The sequence below is a fragment of the Spermophilus citellus genome (genome assembly GCF_964194105.1).
Source record: "Spermophilus citellus genome assembly, chromosome: 8".
Taxonomy (NCBI): Eukaryota; Metazoa; Chordata; class Mammalia; order Rodentia; family Sciuridae; genus Spermophilus; species Spermophilus citellus.
The window spans coordinates 40,687,651-40,709,482 of NC_138189.1; the positions used below are offsets into that span (position 1 = coordinate 40,687,651).

General features: G+C 37.5%; 1 protein-coding gene across 2 annotated transcripts in view; it reads right to left on the reverse strand.

The window, feature by feature from the left end:
- The window catches only part of SCFD2 (sec1 family domain containing 2), a 416,855-nt gene that overhangs the window by 230,566 nt on the left and 164,457 nt on the right, over positions 1 to 21,832 (reverse strand). The gene's annotated exons all lie outside the window — the stretch shown is intronic.

A 21,832-nucleotide genomic window follows, 5' to 3' on the forward strand; every position in this document is an offset into this window, starting at 1 on the left:
ATTCCCTGAAGACCTTAAAAGAGCATGCTACAGGGACACTGCCACATCGATGTTCATAGCAGCACAATTCACAATAGCTAGACTGTGGAACCAACCCAGATGCCCTTCAATAGATGAATGGATAAAAAAAATGTGGCATCTATACACAATGGAGTACTATGCAGCAATAAAAAATGACAAAATCATAGAATTTTCAGGGAAATGGATGGCATTAGAGCAGATTATGCTTAGTGAAGCTAGCCAAACCCTAAAAAACAGATACCAAATGTCTTCTTTGATATAATGAGAGCAAGTATGAACAGAGCAGGGAGGAAGAGTAGGAAGAAAAGAGTAACATTAAACAGAGACTTGAGATGGGAGGGAAAGGGAGAGAAAAGGGAAATTGCATGGAAATGAAGGGAGACCCTCATTGCTAAACAAAATTACATATAAGAGGTTGTGAGGGGAATGGGAAAATAAACAAAGAGAGAAATGAATTACAGTAGATGGGGTAGAGAGAGAAGATGGGAGGGGAGGGGAGGGGGGATAGTAGGGGATAGGAAAGGTAGCAGAATACAACAATTACTATTAGTGCATTATGTAAAATTGTGGATGTGTAACTGACGTGATTCTGCAATCTGCATTTGGGGTAAAATTGGGAGTTCATAACCCACTTCAATCTAATGTATGAAATATAATATGTCAAGAGCTTTGTAATGTTGTGAACAACCAATAAAAAAAAAAAAAAAAAGAAAAATTCCCAGAAAGAGAACATTGCACTTCCATTTCAATTAAGTTGCACTCAATTCACCTAGAATTGATGTAGGGTACTTACTACATGCCAGATACTATGCAGTATGAGAGAGATATAAATACAAATAAGTAATGTTGCTATTGTGACAATCTCTTTGAGTTGGGAGCAGTAGTATTTACCTATAATTTCTAGCGGCTCAGGAGACTAGGGAGGAGGATCAGGAGTTAAGAGCTAGCCTCAGAAACTTAGCAAGGCCCTAATCAACTAAGTGAGACCCTATCTCTAAATAAAATAACAAGGGCTGGGGATGTGGCTCAGTGGTTAAGCGCTCCTGGATTCAATCCTTAGTACCAAAAAAAAAAAAAAAAAAAAGACAATCTCTTTGAGGGCAGGGACTTTTCTAGCTTGTTATGCGAGCCCTAGAACCTCCTCCCACCTGTACATGTGTACATGTAGGTGCTCAGTAAATAAGAAATAGCTAATGAACTGATTAGCTCAAGAAGTTCTTGGTTTCCTGGGAGTTAAGAGTAAGTAGCAAATAAAATTTTTAAAAAATCAAAAAAAAAAAAAGAGTAAGTAGCATCTGTCATAATGGTGACTGCATTTCTTCACCTATAATAGTTACTGACTAGACAGGGTTGTAGTGGTCAATGTGATGTGAAAGGATATAGGATCACAAAAACAGATCATCTGAATATTCTATAAGGAAAAAATGTGCTTAGAAAGTGCTTTGAGAGCATGAGATCCCATAATTGGAATAGTAGAATACTCTTAGAGGTTCTGTCTAGAGTAAGACATGGGAGGCAGCATACTATTAACTGAGAGCCTCCTGTGGGCAGGCTCCTCCCTCCTCTCTGTGAGGGTGGTGCTCCACATTACTGACTCCCAAAGTGGGAAACTGAGAGGTAAGAGCTTGCTAAGGTCACAGCAGAACTGTGATACATTCAATTCTGACTCTTACACCCGCTGCTGCCATTTAGCCCCACACATTTCCTGTGATAGCCTGCAAGGCATCCCCCCTCCTTTTTTTAATGCAAGGCTTTTGTTCAGTAGAAGCCATATCACATGAAGTACAAAAGCCACTCTGGGAGTCAATTCTAATTTTGATTGAAGGCACTCTATCTTGGTAGAAACCTGAAAGGAGACTTTAAGAAACTAGAAAGCAAGAGCCTGGCATAAATATTTTCTTTATGATGTTGCCCCTGAATCAAGTGTCCATTCAGAATAAGTAAGGCGTGGATCAGAAGGAGGTGGCAATGAGGCCAGCAAAAAAAAAAAAAAAAAAAGAACCTGTGCCTTGATGGCTAAGAAAAAATTAAGTCCCTTTAAAGTCAGCATACATTGTCAAGTTTGCCAATATTTGGGATAGGCAAGTCTTACCCCTCAAGTATACTTTCACTTCAAAACTTTTTATAATCCTCTGGGGAAAACAGATATGCTGAGGTATTCTAACAACACAGATGAAACCCAGAACCCCAGGGCCAATCAACAGTGACGTCACCCAGCATTCCAAAGCTGGCCTCTCACTGCAAAGGGCTTAGGCAGAAACCAGAGCCTTATTTTCCTTCAGCAATCAGGGGTTAGAAAGTGTTGGGGTTTTAAAGAGTAATTTCAATGGGAGGATAGTCACCTTCCTTCAAACAGCCTCATCTACCTTCCATAACCAGGAAAGCAGCGGGCTGGCTCCTTGAATGCACACCTGAAAGGCTCTTGCCTTGCCATATCGAACTTGGGGAAAAACACATCCGATATTTTTACAGTCTGATGATAAAAGGACTTGGCAATTCTCAAAGTAATAAGTGCATTTAAGAGAAATCTAGCACACTTTAACAAATACAATTCTATTTGTCAAGTATACCTCAATAAAACTGGGGGGAAAAGAGAGATACAAAAGAATTTCTTATTGGCTACCTCTCTATAATTTAAAGCAGATATCACCACTGCATTCACTACCCCACTAGAGCAGCAGCTGCCATTTGCTGAGGTCCACGATATAGCAGGCACTGTCCAACAATTCTACCTATCTCCAGCACCCCCAGGATACCCATTTTATAGATGAGAAAATTAAGCAGACATGTGATACAACTTACTCAAGGCCATAATACAAATAAATAGTAGAACCAGGATCTATTGCCAGGCAACTAAGAAGACCTAGTTCTGAACCACTGTGGTAAGAACAGTATTAACTTCTATGTTGACTGGTGGGGCAAGGCCCTGGTGTTACTAACAACACAAGGATTCCAAGTTATCACCAAAATTCTCTGGGGCCCAGAGACACAGGGGTCTGTGTTTCATAGCCTACAGTGGGAGAAACAGACAGCATCAGGTTAGAGAACTATGTGGCCCAACTGAATCCAAGAGGACATTTGCTTGGATGAAAAGAAAGAAAATTTGTTGAAATTTAATAAGGTCACCAAAGTTTAATGTCCCCAAAAGGGCTTTGGGATACAGTGGCCAAGGTATCCCATCACAAAATAAAAATAAAATCCAGTTTTTCATGGAAATGGAAAATTGCTAGTTGTCATCCAAACTCTGCATGTATTTAAAGAACGTCATTAATATCCCCGAACTGCCCCATTATGTCTCCTCTTCCAGCCAAACAAATGACCCCGAGTCCCCAAGCACTCAGGGGTTCTAGTCATAGATTCATTCATTTAACAGATGTTTGCCAAGTGGCACATCCTGTGCTTGATACATTGCTGGGCCTCTAAGGACACACATGGCTGTGTGGATCTCAAGTTCCTGTTTGCAAAAAAAGTGACAGAATATTAAGTGAGCCATTTCCAAATTGGTCAGAACTGCTGCTCATTATATTCTTCCATTCCACCAACAGGAGGGTGGAGGGAGCACACTGCAGTGACGGTGAAGCAGAGGCCACCAAATGCACTGTGCCTGGGACCACAGGTAATAACTATAGAATATATCAAGGGACAGATTCTAGGGCAGGATGAAGAGCACAGACTGCTTCTAAGGGGCAGCCACCACCCAGCTCCAAAAGTTCCCACATTTTCAGAAAGAAAAATAAGTAAGTAAATTAATTAATTAATTAAAATCCAACTATTCATGAGAATCTATTGTTCAAATGGGTCTTTGGATTGAAAGTTAACATGAACCCTGAGTAGGCCAAGCAAAACAAGCTCCAGAAGAGCAAAGGCTTGGTGGTTGTAAGTCTGGGATCCAGTTGCTTCTGAGGTGTAGAAGAGAAGAGCTGACCGAATCTGGGGAATGCTGGTGTGAGCCATTCCTTCAGGTTCCTTCCAAATACACAGAAGAAGTGACCCTGGGGGTTACTGGCACAGCTTGCAGAGGGCTGTGCTCACATCTTGACTCCTTGGTGCAGCATGTGACAGTCCAGCCAGGCTGCCTACATGTGGTTTCATGTGACACAGACATAACCAAGTGCTTGTAACTTGTACAATGATTAAAACTATATTGCCAGTGTGCTTTTTAAAAAGTAGACATTAATCAAGAACACCAACAGGAGCAGCTATCAATATAACTCTGATTCTTTTCAAAAAATGAGTCCTTCCTTCTATATGTCAATGCCATTATCACATCATGTTATCCATTTAAACTCAATGTTTACCAACTAGGATCATTTACAGAATCCCTTTCCAAGATTCACTAACGGTGGTGCTAAATATAAGGAACCAAGGGGAAAAAATCCTGGTCTCTGACCTCTGAACCCTGACACACTGCCAGCTCCAGTTCCAGCTCGCTCATGAAAGGGAAGGAAGAGTAGGAAGAATTCTTATTTTGGCAGGAGCTTCAGCCACTAAACAACTTCATCATAACAAACAACGAAAGACAAACAGATGACAAGGAATTGCTGGAGTGGTTCGGCCCAGAACCAGCCGGCAAGACAGCACAGAGATGAAGCAGCCTTGCCTTGGCCCCCTAGCCTAGGGTTGATTTCTGACTCTTTAGCATAATAGCAGTGTACATTAGATATAGCAATTAATCCTCTTCTATAAAACCAGTAGATTAAATGAGGTAAGTCCACAAGATATTTTATAGGCTTCCACTAAATGGTGGTTCTGCTCTTGTTTTTTTGCCGTGCTGGGGATTGATCCCCAGGCCTTGTGCATGCTAGGCATGTTAGGCAAGTGCTATCCTTCTTAACTACCCTCCTCAGCTTTACCTATTTTCATATTATTATAGTAAATGTGTAACTTATAAATAAATTCAAATAAGTTACACATTTACTATAATTGAGACATTTCTTCACTGTGAGATTATTCACAATGTGTCTGTAATTCACATCCAATACTCCCCTCTGTTCCTGTAAAATTCTATAGAAGGACTACTTTGCTAACCCACTCTCCATCTAAATTATCATCACAGATCCACATTTTCAATGAAGACTACCATGTTGGATATCCACAATCTAGAGGTTAGTTGATTCATTTTCATTTCCACCACTGATGTAAAGTATGCTTCCTTCCCCTACTATTCCTATCTAACCCAGTCTGACAAGTATATGCAAATATATCACCTTCTAAAGAAATAAAAAACAACATGCACAAACACTTCACCACTAAGTTTAAACATTACTAGTCAAAGTGAAAGTCAAAAAGATTAGGCTGCATACTAGAACAGCTATCTTTCCCCACTCTCAGAATGGGTTTAAAAATGTTTCAGGTTGGGCACAGTAAATGGGAAGAGGAAATGTATAAAGAGGTGAGCATGGGACCATGCACATTTCTACAGTAAACACTGCTCAGTGTTGGGCAACACTGAGGAAACAGCCAACCTGAGACCAGGTGGCAACCTTGCTGCTAACATGGGATGGGGACACTGATGGACACAGCTAGTGTTAGTTGAGAGCCAGTGAGAAGCAATGCTCATTGATGCCCCCAAATCTGTTCAGAACCTCTAGGCAACCCCTCCAAGAGGGAAATTCCCACCACCTTGTTTGTTGTGTGATTCACAAGAGAGGTTGAGGTCCGGGCTACATCAAATGGAATAATATTTCAAGGAAAAACCCTTCTCCATCAAAAGGACTGCAAAAAGAGAACACGGTTCCAGTTCCATACAGAGCACCTAAGCCACTTCCTCAACTTTCTGATTCAGTAGGTCAGGGAAGAACCTGCAAATGTATATTTTTCTGTGAAAAACCTGCAAATGTATATTTTTAATGATCATCTCAGGTGATTCTGATACAGCTGCTTTGCAGAATAGTGCTTGAAAGCCACTGTATCTAAAAAAGAGTTCCTACTGCATCCCTGTACCTAGCACCACCTCAGATGCCCAATTGTTCCTTTATAGCAACTGGTTGAAAGAAGAAAAACAGGAAGAGAGGAGGGAAAAAAGAAAGAACAACCCATTTTGAAAGCCTAATTGTACATCATATCATAACCATTTGCAAATGTTGGGCTACGATGGTAGAATGCACCTTCCTTCATAACTGGTCTGGAAGACTCATCACACTATGTGAGACAAATGAGTTATCTACATAACTACAGAGGTGTTAGTAATGATTAGCTGTTAGTTGCTGTGTGGGTGAGCCACACCTGGAGAGAAAATGGGATTCCCAGGATCAGCTCTTATCAGGAAACTTTCCTACCCTCTGTGAGTTCTTTTCCACAAAATTTCTTTGGTTTGTTTTACTCCTACTGTGATCAGGTTAGAGAAGGATTTTCAGAAGACTGGAGGGTTAAAATATGGGTCTAAAATGTTTTGCACTCCAAGTATTGGCAGGAATGCTCAGTATCTGACTAGGAAAACAAGATGAGGGGAACAAAGGGGGGAAGGGAAAAACAATAAAGATGAAGAAAAAAATGGGAAAACAAATAGCTAATTTAACCAAAACTTCCAGAATTTAAAAATCTGGTTGCATAAAAATATCAAAGCACAAAAACAACTATTTCAATAATGACTGATAGTTGTTTTCACTGCATGAAATATTTTCCTAAATATATTTCAAATAACAGTTTCAAAACGCTGTTCATAGCTGTGGCTTCCTTTGATGTTCCATTTTCTTCCTCAATCAGCCTTTCAATTCTCCAAGGCTGAGTCCCTCTGGTAAACCTGAAACATATTTGCCCTGTTGCAGAGTCAGCGTAAACCCAGAAACTGAGTGAGAGTTTCCTTCTTATTCTCTCATTCATTCAATTAAAAGTAATGAAGAGCCTACTGTGTGCCTCCATATATGATTGCTGTTTGAGATATGACGGGGAGCAAACCTTGTGGAGTTTGTGGTCTGGGAGGGAAGGCAGCCACTAACTGAATGATCACACAGCTATATAATAAAATGCATTCACTTGAAGACACATAACGGTGTTGGAGGTGCCGAGCCAGGCTGGAGGGTCATAGACGGACCTGAGGAGCTGGGATTGGGCTGAGCTCTGAAGGGGTAACTGAATGGGGCTGCGGAGGTGGTTGCAGAGAACTGCTTGTGTGAGGACCTCAGGTCTGAAGGGAAGCATAATATATTTAAGGAAATGAAAAGCCTGTGGTTAGAGCAAATGAAATGAAAGAATAAAATGGCCTCAGAGTGAGAAGGTAACCATGGGAAAATCACATTCTGCTGCTCTGAAAAGGTCAGTACAGAAGGGTGTGTCACTTTGGTCCAGACACAGAGGACACAGTGGGTGTATCACAGTGTTTGGTAACTGTTCCTGATTCCTCCCTACCCTGGAGAGTAATGACCTAGATTTTTTTTTCAGCCTGATCATGTGCACTTTTGCTATTATTTTAGGCAAAATATTGATTGTTTTCACTGACAAACTGAAAAACAAGAGCCATGTCCTAAAAAAAATAAGCCAATAAAACAATAAATATATGGGGCTGAGGTATAGCTTAGTGGTAAAGCACTTGCCTAGCACGTGCAAGGCCCTGAGCTAGAATCCCTGTACCACACACATGCACACACTTACACAAAGAGCCAATATATGTATGTTCTCAGAATATTTTTATGATTTTTTACACATTGAATCTGAGTTTCAAACACATTTAGCCATGATTTGGCTCAAGAAATAACTGCAAAGATAAAAACAATAAGGAAGTAATTAAGGAACTGATATTTTGACTTATCTTTGCACAAGCCCTACCTAAAACCTCCCAACAAAAATACCCTGGTGGCTTTTGTTCTGTTCTGAACTCTGTGTACGAGCAGCTCAGATACATAACAGCTTCAACACCTCCATCCTAATATCTGGCAGGGCTGCTGCTCTGAAATGCTATAATCACCCTAAAGTCAAAAGCCATTAAAAAAAAGGTCCATTCCTACAATGAAAGGGTTGTACTCATCTCCGATGATGTCATTTTGTCTGGACGCCTGTGTTCCCAAGGAGAACAACTTGAAATCATCAGGAAGAGTGTGCAAACTTCCCAACTGTCGTGGGGTGTGCAATCTTTCTGATTTCTTTTAGGTGTGAGATTAGGAATGGAAGAATGGTGAAGGAGAATAGTAGGCAAGAGATTAAAGCTTAAACATAAAAATAAACAATTACAGACTAAATTTATGTCTTGGAATCAGTTTCTTGAAACCAAATTTAAGGCATTCTATATTATTTAATATACAAAAAACATGTGCTTCATTTCTTGTATATGAAAGAGATGACCAAAATACTACACACTATAACCACAAGTGTTACTGTTTACTTGGTAAACTGTTTCTACAACTTTACAGAAAGGATGTGCATCTCCAGTTAAACACATTTTAACTGTAAAGAAACTGTTCCTGGCCAAAGATTAAATTCCTTGTAAGGCAGAGATTTGTACAGAAAAGTAACCCTAAATCCTACCCCACTAAGTGAAAAGAACAGTTTGGATTTAACTGATTTTTCTCACCACCTCAACAAAAATAAGAAAATAAAGAGTCCGTAATTTTAGAGTATAGTTTGGATAAAACCACAGTTTCTAAAATTAAAGCCCTAAACCATTCTGCATTTTAGAAAATGTAAATTGTTAATGAACACTGTACCATATCAGTTTCCTGTTCCAATTGGCTCTCTGTCAGGTTGGCAGCAACTCAAGAGCCTAAAGAAGAGGTGCAGGCATATGTTTTGTGTTTTAAAAAAAGAAAAGAAGAGGAAGAAAGAAGGGGGTTTCATTTTATAAACACTTGAGTGAAAATTACCATTCCATTTGGGACCAATTCTATCCAGGTGTTAAGGAGGAATAAACAGGCATCACATGAAGGCAGGAAGAGGCAGGCTTCTGTGGGAATTGGCTTCTTGGTTACATTTAAAACTAAACTTCAAAATACAAATCAATATCACTGTGGTTGCACATATACATTCTCCTTTTAGTTTTTAAAATGCTCATCTTCCACTTTCGCATCATATAAGAGCTTGTTGTGTCTTTTAAAACATTTTTTTTCTACTGAAATTTTAGGCTGAATAGTTTGTTATTTAAATGTTTTTCCTACCATCCAAGATCCTAATGCTTCTCCTTTTGGGGTTAGAGGATCCTCATTAGTCTCCAATTAAGGGTAATTTTACTTTGCAAGAATAATGTCTCTTAGAAGTTGGGACACAGATGTTGGGACACTAGCATTCTCAACAACTTCCTTTCCATTGCTAGTTGTGAGATCGTTATGTTGTAATACATATATACATAAATATATAAATAAATATAGATGTATGTGTGTGTGTGTGTGTATTTATTTATTTAATTCTAGGCACTATGACCTTAGTAGATCAATTGCAAAACAGATGTAAAACAAAATTCCACTTGATACCTTCACCTAGGAGTATGTCTGTGATCTCTCCAATTGATTTTGCACCAAATATACATTGAAATACCAACAGTCATTTTTCTCTATAGTGAGTTTAGAGGTAATTTTTAATTTTATTCTCTGCCTGTTAAAGAGCAAGAGATCTTTCAAGTATTCTTTGTTTTTAAAGAGAGAGAATTTTAATATTTATTTTTTAGTTTTCGGCGGACACAACATCTTTATTTGTATGTGGTGCTGAGGATCGAACCCAGGCCGCACACATGCCAGGAGAGCGCGCTACCGTTGAACCACATCTCCAGCCCCTCTTTCAAGTATTCTAACAAGTTTGTCTTCTGTAATAAGGAAAAAACTCATTTATAAATATTTTTAAGGAATATGTAAAACTCCTGAATGAAGTTTTAAATTTTATCCAAAGGAGAATCCCTGCCCTTCTAAAGCTTATATTGCAAGAATTACACATAGTTACACAGCCACCCATCACAGGCACAATTACAGAAACTTGAGGGTTGAGAGGCAATCACAAGATGAAAGCACCTTTAGGTCTAAGAATTATTTTAATTAACAATTGCTCTGACACTGTTTTTCTAAGAGACTGTGTAGAGAAAATCCTATATAATTATTTTTTGGCATGCAAACACCGACTCTTTAAGCAGTTATTCAGGTATCGGTGATATTTCCTTACCCTTTTACAGGCAAAACAACAAATTTGAGAGAGAGAAGAAAAAATACTTACATTTTTTTAAAACATAAAGATACAAACCTGGTTTACTAGTAAATGTTCTTATGGTAAACGTATCTAATTTTTCTATGTCAATAACTCCTTCTTTTATGGAATCATTCTGACTCTTACTCTAAGTAACAAAGATGGGACTGTCGGGCTGGGGTTGTAGCTCAGTGGTAGAGCACTTGCCTAGCATGTGCAAGGCCCTGGGTTCAATCCTCAGCACCACATAAAAATAAATAAATAAAATAAAGGTATTGTGTCCAACTACAACTAAAATATAAATATTTTTAAAAATGAGACTGTCAATCACAGTATTAACTCCAAGGCCCATTTCTACAAATCCCAGACTCCAGTGCCCTCCCCCTCCCCCCCCCCCCACACACACACAGTCTGGCCATGTGGCCTGGTCAAAAGGTACCCCATCCCCTGCAACAGTGACTGAGTGACTGAAAGCCAGTCACTTTCTTTCCTGGGATTGGAAAAAAGCACTCCTTTTCATGGGTTGCTACTCTGTAATGACATAAACCAGGAGTGTCTGGGAGGTATGAGAGGTCATACTGAGCAGCTGTGATAGGAAAGAATGGGACCAATGCCTAAAGGGAAGTTTAGAAGATGCAGAGTCCTAATCACATTGTTGCTCCTGCCTCCACTTTTATGTATACCCTCCCACCCCACTCCCACTCTCTGCAATTCCCAGATAGGCAAATACAAAAGGCAAACCCCAACCAGGAAAACATGTGACTCAGTATTAAAAAAAATTTAAATCCAAGTTCTCAGATCTGAAATCATTAATCATATAATGAACAATTCAGTAGGAAAAAAAGAAAAAAAAGGCCATAGCAATATCAATAAGATAAAACTTATAAGTATCCCCTACATTATTCTGTTTCCAAATTTTCTACAATGAGAATGATTGATTATAATAACCAAGAAAAATCTTAGATGCATTAATATACAAAAATAAATTTGAGAATGTTTGCCTGATAACAGCATGCAGAATGAAATCTAGGGGAGGCGGCCATGGGCCAGCCTGCCTCTGGGGGAAAAGGAGCACCTTTGGAGAGATGTGAACAGGATCTCAAAGGAAACAGAAAAGGGCTGCAGAAAGCAGCCAATGACAAGGGGGTGAAGCTGAGTCAATGGCTCCCTTGCTTCTCCCCAGAAATGATGCCAGGATCCCTGAAATGACAGACTGTATGGAGGAAGAGCTGATTGGGAAGTAGGGGAAGTGCACATTGATTCTGGTAAAAATAAAAAAGTCCATGGAACTAGAACCACAGAATGGGTAAACAAAGAGGAGACTTAAGATGTGCCTAGTACAGATTCTCATGTTTTGATAAGGATACTGAGGCAGCAACAGTTAAGTGACTGACTTGTGAGTTACAGAAATACAGGCATGTTTACAAGCATAAATTGGGCCTCTTCCTCCCCACTGTTTTCTGCATAATCCAATTTCTCCTTCTTGATTTTCAGCTATGTGTTCAAGAAAACTACCCTTGTATCCATTTCTTCTTCCACAATTGAGAAATGTATACATTCAATATATAGTTAAGAAGAATCAGTAATGATTAATCTTAAAGAACTAGATAATCACATTCCATGAAAGTCACAGGTCTCCTAACAATGAGGAATGTGTTCTGAGAAATGTAACATTGACAATTTCATCATAGTGTGAATTTATATAAATCTAGACGGTATAGGTCAATCACTCAACATGACCTCTTGATGCAATCAAGAAACACAGTAAACAAAAGATGGAATTGCATGGGACCACCATCATACATGAGCTCAACTGTTAACTGAAACCTTGGTATGTGGTGTGTGACACTGTTGGCATTGTGTGCAGACCCCAAAATTGATGACATGGACATTATGTCACATGCATTTGTACAAATATAAATATGAGTACAAGATCTGTTCCAGTTTCTTAGTTAAGAATGATTGTTTTTATGATATGCCATGGAAAAATTAAGTATTTAAGAAAGTAATTTGTAGGGATCCATTAACACATTAAGCACAATTGCTTTTCTAGTTAGCTACCTCAATATGCAGCTCAAAATTTCTTTCTTTCTTCAAGCTTAAGATATATTTTAAATATGTACTAAACTTTTGAAACTTCACTTGATATAGCTGTTTAGTAATGTGTGCTGTGGTTAACTATTTTAATATGTTGGATAGTAAAACGAAATGTAACAGTTCCAACATTTCTCAGGGGAGTGATTTAGGGCAGACATATGTTCTTCATCAGAGTTTCCAGCAGAAATCTTGGAAATCAAGAGGAAAAATAGACCCTATTTTACCAAACAGTGTTGCAAACTACAACAGAAAACAAAAACGTTCAGAGCTATTTTGTTTTGGCAGGCCTGAAACAGAAATCTGAAACACTAGAAATGAAGGTATGTATGTTCCTTCATAGAAAAATCTAATATCAGCATGCCATAATAAATGGGACTCAAAAATATGAACCAAGAGATGAGGTGAAACTTTCTGAAACAAATCTTTTTCCACATTTTGAAGTCTTCTTTCAGTTGAGTTAGTGGATTCTACTGTCATAGTTTTATTCACTGTCACCTACTGTCACAAGCTAAAGTTTCCATTCAGATTTCAATAACATGAAGATTGGTGATGGACTTTTAAGATCACTCTTCCAGTTACCATAGCAACATCCTTGTCATTGCCAGGCCAGGAGTATGTTCAAGGTTTAAAGAATAAATTCTCAAGGGACATATTTTTAAAATCTTGAAAACTGTTTTTCAGTTGGAATAGCATCCTTAAGCATATAAATATGCAGAAATGCATATTCCTAAATTTGACAAATGACTGAGGGAAAACTGTGAGATGAAGGAGGAATGCAGAGGTGATTGATAGTAAAGGAAGATTACAAGGAGAAATTCTTATTAGCTCCTCATTTTTTATAATTCTCTGTTTGGGAGTACTTCATAATTTATTTAAAAGTCTAACTTTATACAAGACTATGAAAAAATACCTGTCTCAATATGAAAAATGCTTTGTTTGAAAGCATACCTCCTCTAATATAATAAACAGAATGTCAATGCCCTGTGCTAAAGGAGATGAAGGCTTTTATATCAAATAGCAGTCATGAATAGCAATAATGGTTTTATAGGACCTATGTTTACTTGAATTTTTCAAAAACAAAAGATGCACTGTCATAAACAAATGATTGCAAATAGGTTTTTACTGTTGGTTGCAGAATGTAGCTTTGCTTTACATGGATAAGAGCATATGTGTGTTTTCCACTGGAACATAGACCTGAAAATGTCATGAGCTGCCTTCCACAACCCAAAGGAAAACAGATCCTCGACTCCTTCCACATTCACAGTGGATGAGAAGACTCCTTTTTGAGATTTCCATGAGGACATGCAATAGAACCCCAGCTGAAGCTCACTGGCCTATGCCTAGCTTAAGTGTCCTTAAGAACAATACCATCTGTCTATCTATTGCTAGGCACTTTTTCCATCTTGGCTGCTGTCCACAGTGCTGCAGTGAACACTAGAGAGCCAACATCTTTGAGAAAATGGAATATTATTCAGCCTTAAAAATAAAATCCAGCAAAGGTAACAACCCAGATGAACCTGAGGACATTTACACTAAGTAAAATAAGCCAATCATTAAGGATCTATGCTAGAGGATTCCATTTATATGAGGTATCTAAAATGGGCAAATGTGTACAATGAAAGAGCAGAATGGTGATTACCAGGGGCTTGGGAGGGAGTTAAATGGAGATAAATCAATGGGCATAAAGTTTCCATTACACAAGATAGACATGTTCTAGAGATCTGTTGTATAACATTATGCCTATGTTTAACAGTATCAGAATGTACACTTGGAAATTTGCTAAGAGCATACGTAGCTGTCCTATAAGTGTTCTTACCACAATGAAATAAAATTTTAAAAAGAAGAGTGCTTTCTAAACTAAATCCACCTTCCTCATTTGTTAATATGCAGTTGATTTAAAAGAAGACAATGAAAGGAAACAATCAAGAATGTGAAAAGAGAGCCTACAGAATGGGAGGAAATCTTTGCCACCTGCTCCTCAGATAAAGCATTAATCTCCAAGATACATAAAGAACTAAAAAAAAAACTAACACAAAAAAAAACCCATTCAATAAATGGGCAAAGTAACTTAACAGGCACTTCTCAGAAGAAATATGATTGATCAACAAATATATTTTAAAATGTTCAACTTCTCTAGCAATTAGAGAAATTCAAATTAAAACTACACTGAGATTCCATCTTAACTCCAGTCAGAATGGCAATTATCAAGTATACAAGTAACCATAAATATTGGCAAGGATGTGGGGGAAAAGGCACACTCATACATTGCTGGTGGGACGACAAATAGGTGCAACTATTCTGGAAATCAGTATGGAGATTCCTTAGAATATTTGGAATGGAACCATCATTTGACCCAATTATCCACTCCTCCATATATACCCAAACAACTTAAAATCCATGTACTATAGTGATGCAGCCTCACCCATGTGTATAGCAGCTCAATTCACAATAGCTAAGCTATGGAACCAACCTATATGCCTTTCAATAGATGAATGAGTAAAGAAAATGTGGTGTGTTGTTGGGAGCTACTCTGGACAGAAGCTATGCACACACCTTTAAGTCCCAGGTAAAGAGGTACTGAACAGGTATTGCACCCTGCAATACAATTTGGACTTTACCTCCACTGGGATAAAGAGGTGCAGCTCCAGAAGTGGACGTCATCCAATGGGGTTGGATTACACCCACTTGTTTGTTGTAACCCTACCCCTTGCCTCATTTGAATGACTTCTTCCCAATAAAATCCGGGTTCAAGGCATGTTCTTTCTCTTTCTTGCCTGCCTTGCCCCCCTTGTGGGAACTGTGGCTGAGGAACAGTCACTGAACCCAAAGAAAAGGTACTTTCTATGTGTCTTTATTTAGTCCCCAAATTCATTTGGAGTAACCCTGACAGGTTTAGTCATGTATCATGACAGTGTATATATTCACCTGTGTAAATATTCAATGGAATATTTCTCAGCCATAAAGAAGAATGAAATTATGGCATTTACTGGTAAATGGATGGAACTGGAAACTATCATGCTAAGTGAAATAAACCAATCCCCAAAAACCAAAGGCTGAAGATTCTCTTTGATATACATATGCTAACACACAATAAGGGGGAGGAAAGGAAGGATAGAAGTTCACTGGATTAGTGAAGGGGAATGAAGGGAAGGGAAGGGAAGGGAAATGGGAATAGGGAAAATAGCAGAATAAATTGGACATAACTTTCCTATGTTCATATATGAATACACAACCCATGTAATTCCACATCATGTACAACCTCAAGAATAGGAAGTTATATTCCATGTATGTATAATACGGCAAAATATACTCTAATGTCATATATATCTAAAAAAACCAAAATAAAACAAGGTAATGGACAGTGAGACAGAACAGAGAATAAAAACTTTAATAAACAAAATGCTTTAAAGTCAAAAAATTTTAAAGCTTTTAAACGACTTTTAAAAATTAAGCATAAAGATAATTTCTACATTTTATGCAAATCAACATGGAGTTTTTGATTATTCTAATTAAGAGTATCAGGAGTCCCTATCTCATTATTTTATGGCAAAATTTTAGGTATGATAAAGCAAAGGAAACATAATTACAGATCTATCTAGAAGAATATTATCTTCACAGAATTGAAAGAGAACTTTATGTACTTTCTACAAAACTTACTCTTCACATTCTATAGGTACTTGAAAGTCTTATAACTCAATTAGTACAATTCCCAGTGCAAGTTCTTTGTGCTGGGAAGCTCTTCTCATGGGGTAAGTCAGACTTTCTGGATGGCTTTATTTTCTAGAACTATCTTCCCTTATATCAAACCCAAAGCTGCCCCTCAGCATTTTTTGTCCAATAGACAAGATTTCTGTGAGACATCTACTTCCACTTAAATGGTATCTTTACAGAATCTATCTAGAAGGAAAAAAATCTATGCAATCTCACTAGTAATCTTATGCCAGATAAAAATTTTAAAAATATGATTTTTAGTTTTAGTTAAAAGAGGTAGAAAAAGGACATCACTATATTCCTCCTTTACTTGCATGCTTTTTTCTTTATTATTATTGTTGTTTTTGCAATAACAGAAATAGAGCCCAGGTCCTTGCACACATGAGGCAAGTATTCTACCATGGAACTACATCCCCAAGCCCCCTTTCCTTTGCTTTCTCATGAAAACTGTAGCACAGCATTTCATCCATATGGATCTTTTAGATTTCTCATAAGTTCAGGAGCTAAAGATCCAGTTACAGATTCAAAAATCATTCCTCTATGAATCAATATTACAGCAGGATCTCTAATATAAAAATTGTAACCTGCAAGTCTATAAGTTGAATCCTATTTTCCAGTAATATATCTTTAAACTCACACAGTGTTTAAGAAAACAAGCCAATTTCTTAAACTTGGATGATATCAGTTTTCTTTTTTAAAAAATCTAGATTCCTGCTTTCTTGAGAGGTTAGAATACTAGATGCTCCCCTGGAAAAAATAAGAGCATCTTCAGTTTGCCACAATCTCTCCCTCTTCCTATAGTCCACTTTAGTAAGACTAACTTCATTTTGTCATATTACTGTATTTTTCACTTTTGTTTTTCAAAACCTGAACTACTGTACTAATTTATATTACTTGCTACTCCCTGAAGGCATTTGAGTTTGAGATTTCTATTATAATACATGGTTTCCCATTTTTAAAGAATGTGTGATGTCATATAATCATGCTTCCGGTATCTGTTAATTGGAGGACTCAAAGGGGGAAAGTCCTATAAATTCATCAATATCTTTAAATGAATTAATCTTTTATAAATCACAATAGCACCTAAAATATATGTATACTTATATGTAAAGAGTAATAGTTTGTGGGTGACACATACAGTACAAAGCAGTGAACCCTTGCTCTAAGTACTATGTTTTTCCAGATCTAAGAGCCAAAGGTTGAGAATCACTGTTTTAGTAAAAGCATTCTGGAATGAAAGAGAGAGAGAGAGAGAGAGAGAGAGAGAGAGAGAGAGACAGACAGACAGACAGACAGACAGACAGAGACAGGGACAGGAAGACTCCAGCCCCATTCCTGCACTCGACAGGCTATTTATTGGTTGGTTGTTTAAGGTAAGCCAGTTAACATTTGAGGTCTTGATTTCCTCATGTGCAAAGTGAACAGACTGGATAATTGCTGAGACTCTTTCTATTAAGAAAGCATAACAATCTATACCTTATTAGCTCTTTTTTGTTGGTGGGGGAGTACCAGGGATTGAATTCAGGGACACTCAACCACTGGGCCACATCCCCAGCCCTATTTTGTATTTTATTTATAGACAGAGTCTCATTAAGTTGCTTAGTGGCTCACTTTTGCTGAGGCTGGCTTTGAACTCGTGATGCTCCTGCCTCAGCCTCCTGAACTGTTGGGATTACAGGTGTGCACCACCATGCCTGGCTCTTATTAGCTCTTATACCTAACATAAAAACCCAGGCAACTATAGGACCTCCCAAAAATGTACCTGGATTTATTAGGGGAAGGAATTGTCATGGAAAAATGAAAACAATGAAATCTGCAACTCTACTATTTTAAATAAAAATATAATTTTATCATCTGTCCCAAAGCATGTTTGAAAAACTACTAATTTGTGAATAAATGATCTCATAGAGAAGTTAGCATAACAGACATATTTAACTTGAGCTCAGATGTTTGGGGATATATGTTTATTAGACATGCAAGCTTATGTGCTCATGTATTCCATTTAAGGGATTGCATATGAAAGTGATTTCAACACTATATTGTTATTACCTAGGCTCGTCAGGTATTATAATGCTATTACCTGGTATTACCCTGATCCTTGTCTATATGGGATTCTATTTGGTGAGACTTAATACAAGAATGTCAATTCTTTATTCATGCATATCATTTAATACCAAGTCATTGTGACATTCATTTTCACCCATTTTGGATGCTTAACTTCTTATTATGACATTTATTATGTTGTTTTATGTGGTTTTCTATGTCAGTCTTGTCTCTAAAACAGCTTTGAAAACTCTGAGAAGAGATATTTCCTGATGATTTTAACAATGATAAAAATAACAATAATGGTAAATGTAACAATGATGATGACACAGTTAGTTAATATACACTGACAATACATTGTGTTTCAGGATCTGTGCCAAGCACTATATTTTATTTCATGAGTTTGGTTACTATTATTACCCCCACTTAATTTATGAGGAAAGAGGCTCTGTGAAGTTAAACCATCAACTCAAGATCACACAATGACGAAAAGCCAGCACTCAGATCCACCTGACTCCAAACCCTGTGCTAAAAGAGCCACAATACTCTCTACTGCTGCCCCACGTGTTCTACGCATGGAGGGCTTATGCTAGACACCTACCCACGTTAATAAATATCAACTAGTTGAAAATGTTGGTATATAAGACCAATGAGCCAGCACAATATTATCTTAGTATTCTTTAAAATAAATTTCCATGTCATTTTACTAAAATGAAGATACTGAAGATACATAGCAAATACCAGTTTCTTACCTAATATCCAATCTCACATTCTTTTTTTCCTAAGAAAACCCTAACTTTGTTCAAGACAATATATGCAATATATGTCTTGTAGCTAGCAGTAACTGTGCAATGCAATTCTAGCCAAGGATACAAGTCTTCTAAGTGAGGTTTTCAAGAAAACTATTATTTTTATTAGAAAAACTACTGTGTGGGGACAGACTCAGCTAACATATTCCTTTTTCCTTCATCTCATCTTTCTTGTCCAATGCATGGGCACGATGCCTCAGCAGAAATGACCCCCTTGTGACCATGAAAAAAACACATCTTCAAGACACTGAAGAAGGAAGTAAGACCCTGAGGTCTGCCTGTCTCTGTGCTTTTGGCTGAAAATAAATCCTGATTTATTAAGTTAATCTGGTACATTTTCTATTGCACACATCTGGGTGCAATCCTAAGGCAATGACGACAATTGAAAATCCCAGATTATCAACAGGAAGTCAAATAAGAGTTTAATAAATGTAAATGACAATTTATATGGTATTATCATGCCTCTATCATGAAATAACAGAATTCTGAGATACTTTAGATCATTCATTCTCTTGCTTAACACTATGCCTAACTCAATAGATCTGGCCTTTATTGACTTTGTCTTTAAAGCTACCATAAAAATGCTGGGAAAATAAATCAATGAGTAATAAAAATTATTGTACCAAAAAAATCTTCCAACCACCATTTTCCCCAGCTATCCCACTTCTCATTTTATACCCAAAGGACTTAAAAACAGCATACTACAGGGACACAGCCACATCAGTGTTTATAGCAGCACAATTCACAATAGCTAAACTGTGGAACCAACCTAGATGCCCTTCAACAGATGAATGGATAATGAAAATGTGGTGTATATACACAATGGAATGCTGTTTGGCATTAAAAGAGAATAAAATCATGGCATTTGCAGGTAAATGGATGGAGTTAGATAATATTATGCTAAGTGAAGTTAGCCAATCCGAAAAAAACAAATGCCAAATGTTTTCTCTAATATAGGAGGCTGATTCATAATGGGGTTGTGCGGGGAGCATAGGAGGATTAGATGAACTCGAGACAGGGCCAAGGGGAGGGAAGGGAAGGGAGGAGGCATGGAGGTAGGAAAGATGGACATCATTACCCTAAGTACATGTATGAAGACACGAATGGTGTCACTCTGTGTACAACCAGAGACATGAAAAATTGTGCTCTGTATGTGTACTCTGAATTGAAATGCATTCTGCTGTCATATATAACAAATTAGAATAAATAAATAAATTTTTAAAATCTTCCAAATAGTTTCCTGTGTCAAAAACAATATGGAAGTTTTGCTTGTGTTTCTTGATTCAGAGTTTTCTGACCAACCTGCCTTAGAGAACTGGTTTGCTCTTAACTGGCTACAGGTGTGCCAAGCTGCTGCTTCACCTCAGTCCAAGGGTCAGCTGGGTAGGAGGACTGCCTCTGACCACTGCAGTCTTATCTGTGCACATACCAGGTGAAAGGCTTGAAACGCTATCAAAATAATGATTACCGACTGACAATCCCAAATGGCCCCAAATTAGTTCACACACATAACATCATTTTATTCTCTGTAAAATCACAGCAGTCAATAAGGCACCTATGTTTCATGTCAAGTTCAAGATGGGTGATTTGCCCACAAGCACACAACATAGCTAGGAAACAACAGAGCCTGGACTTTCAATCAAGGATCCAAACCCTACATTTTTCTCTGATAGATCTCTCTGTATGATGACATTCCAAAGCCTATACAGACCTTTAAAAATAGCATTTGATTTCATTCTCTGAAGTTCAAATGGTTTTCCTTTGTTTTCTCTTGTGACTGCCCTGCAAACACTAACTTATACAGAAACTGATACTCTCTTTGAACTTAGCAGGACTGAGAAAGCATAACATTAATCAGCATATTTAGGCTGTACCACTTTTCTTTTTACAGCTCCCCACTCCCAACCTCCAGAGAGCTAATCCTTGTTATTTTGTGTGAGTTGGCGGAAAAATTTTTTTTTTGCTCACCACTCTAGAAACATCCCCCAAAGTAGCTATTATAAAGAGAACAGATTAAAAAGAAAATGTCATTGACGGACATGTTAAGTTTTTGTTTTGCCAATCACAACTTCTTACTGCCCTTTCTACTTGACGAAAGAATACAGAAAAATGAAAGAAACTGTCAAAAATAAATTACATAATGATCAGAAAAAAGGGAACTATGAATTTTAAACACAGGACAATTATTGTCAAGAGATATTACTGAAATCAACAGAATTTATATTTTCTACTTCTGCTTCAAAAAACTAGATAACTGTTAGATTTCAATGGCTGGAAATAATATTTCAATTTCTTTAAAACAGTGCCAAAATGAAGAGGATTCATGTATGAAAACAGGAAGGTATGGAAAACATCTACAAGTAGCTAATATAGATAGATAAAAAAGCACAGGCAATATCCAAAATGTTCATGAGAATATTAATTCTCCATTCAGAACCTCGTGGGACAGTGGAGCACACATGGCGTAAAATAATATATACACCCAACCATGAGTTACAGAATATGGTAACTTCAAAGGTTACAATGGTCTTGATTTTGAGAAGTACAGAAAAAGGGTTACTTTCTTGATCCTATCCACAGTTAAGAGGGAAAACTGCAGAAACACATAAAAAGTAGAGTACTTGTATTAATTGTTTTCAAAAATTCTTAACAAAATTTTCATCAACCACAAAATATGCACAAGGCATAAAATAAGTTCTGCCATTAGTAACACGAAAGTCAAGAATATACACTGGAATAATGTAAACCCAACATTGTAGGCAAGTTCTTCATAAAAGCCAGGTTAACCTAGTTCTAGGATATGCTGAGCACATTTGAAAGGTAATTCAATTATCCCAATAAATTTCACAAAACTGAATCACCCAATATTATGCTATTACTTTTTATCCCAAGATGTACCACATTCTCCTCAACCATCTTAACTGTAAATATAAACCCTTCTATTTAGAAAATTTGGCTTCTCAACATATTTAATAAGGGGTATATCCACACTGGCCATGTAAAAGTCTGTCTTCAGAAATAAAGTCCTGTTGGTGTCTACAGAGGCTGATAAA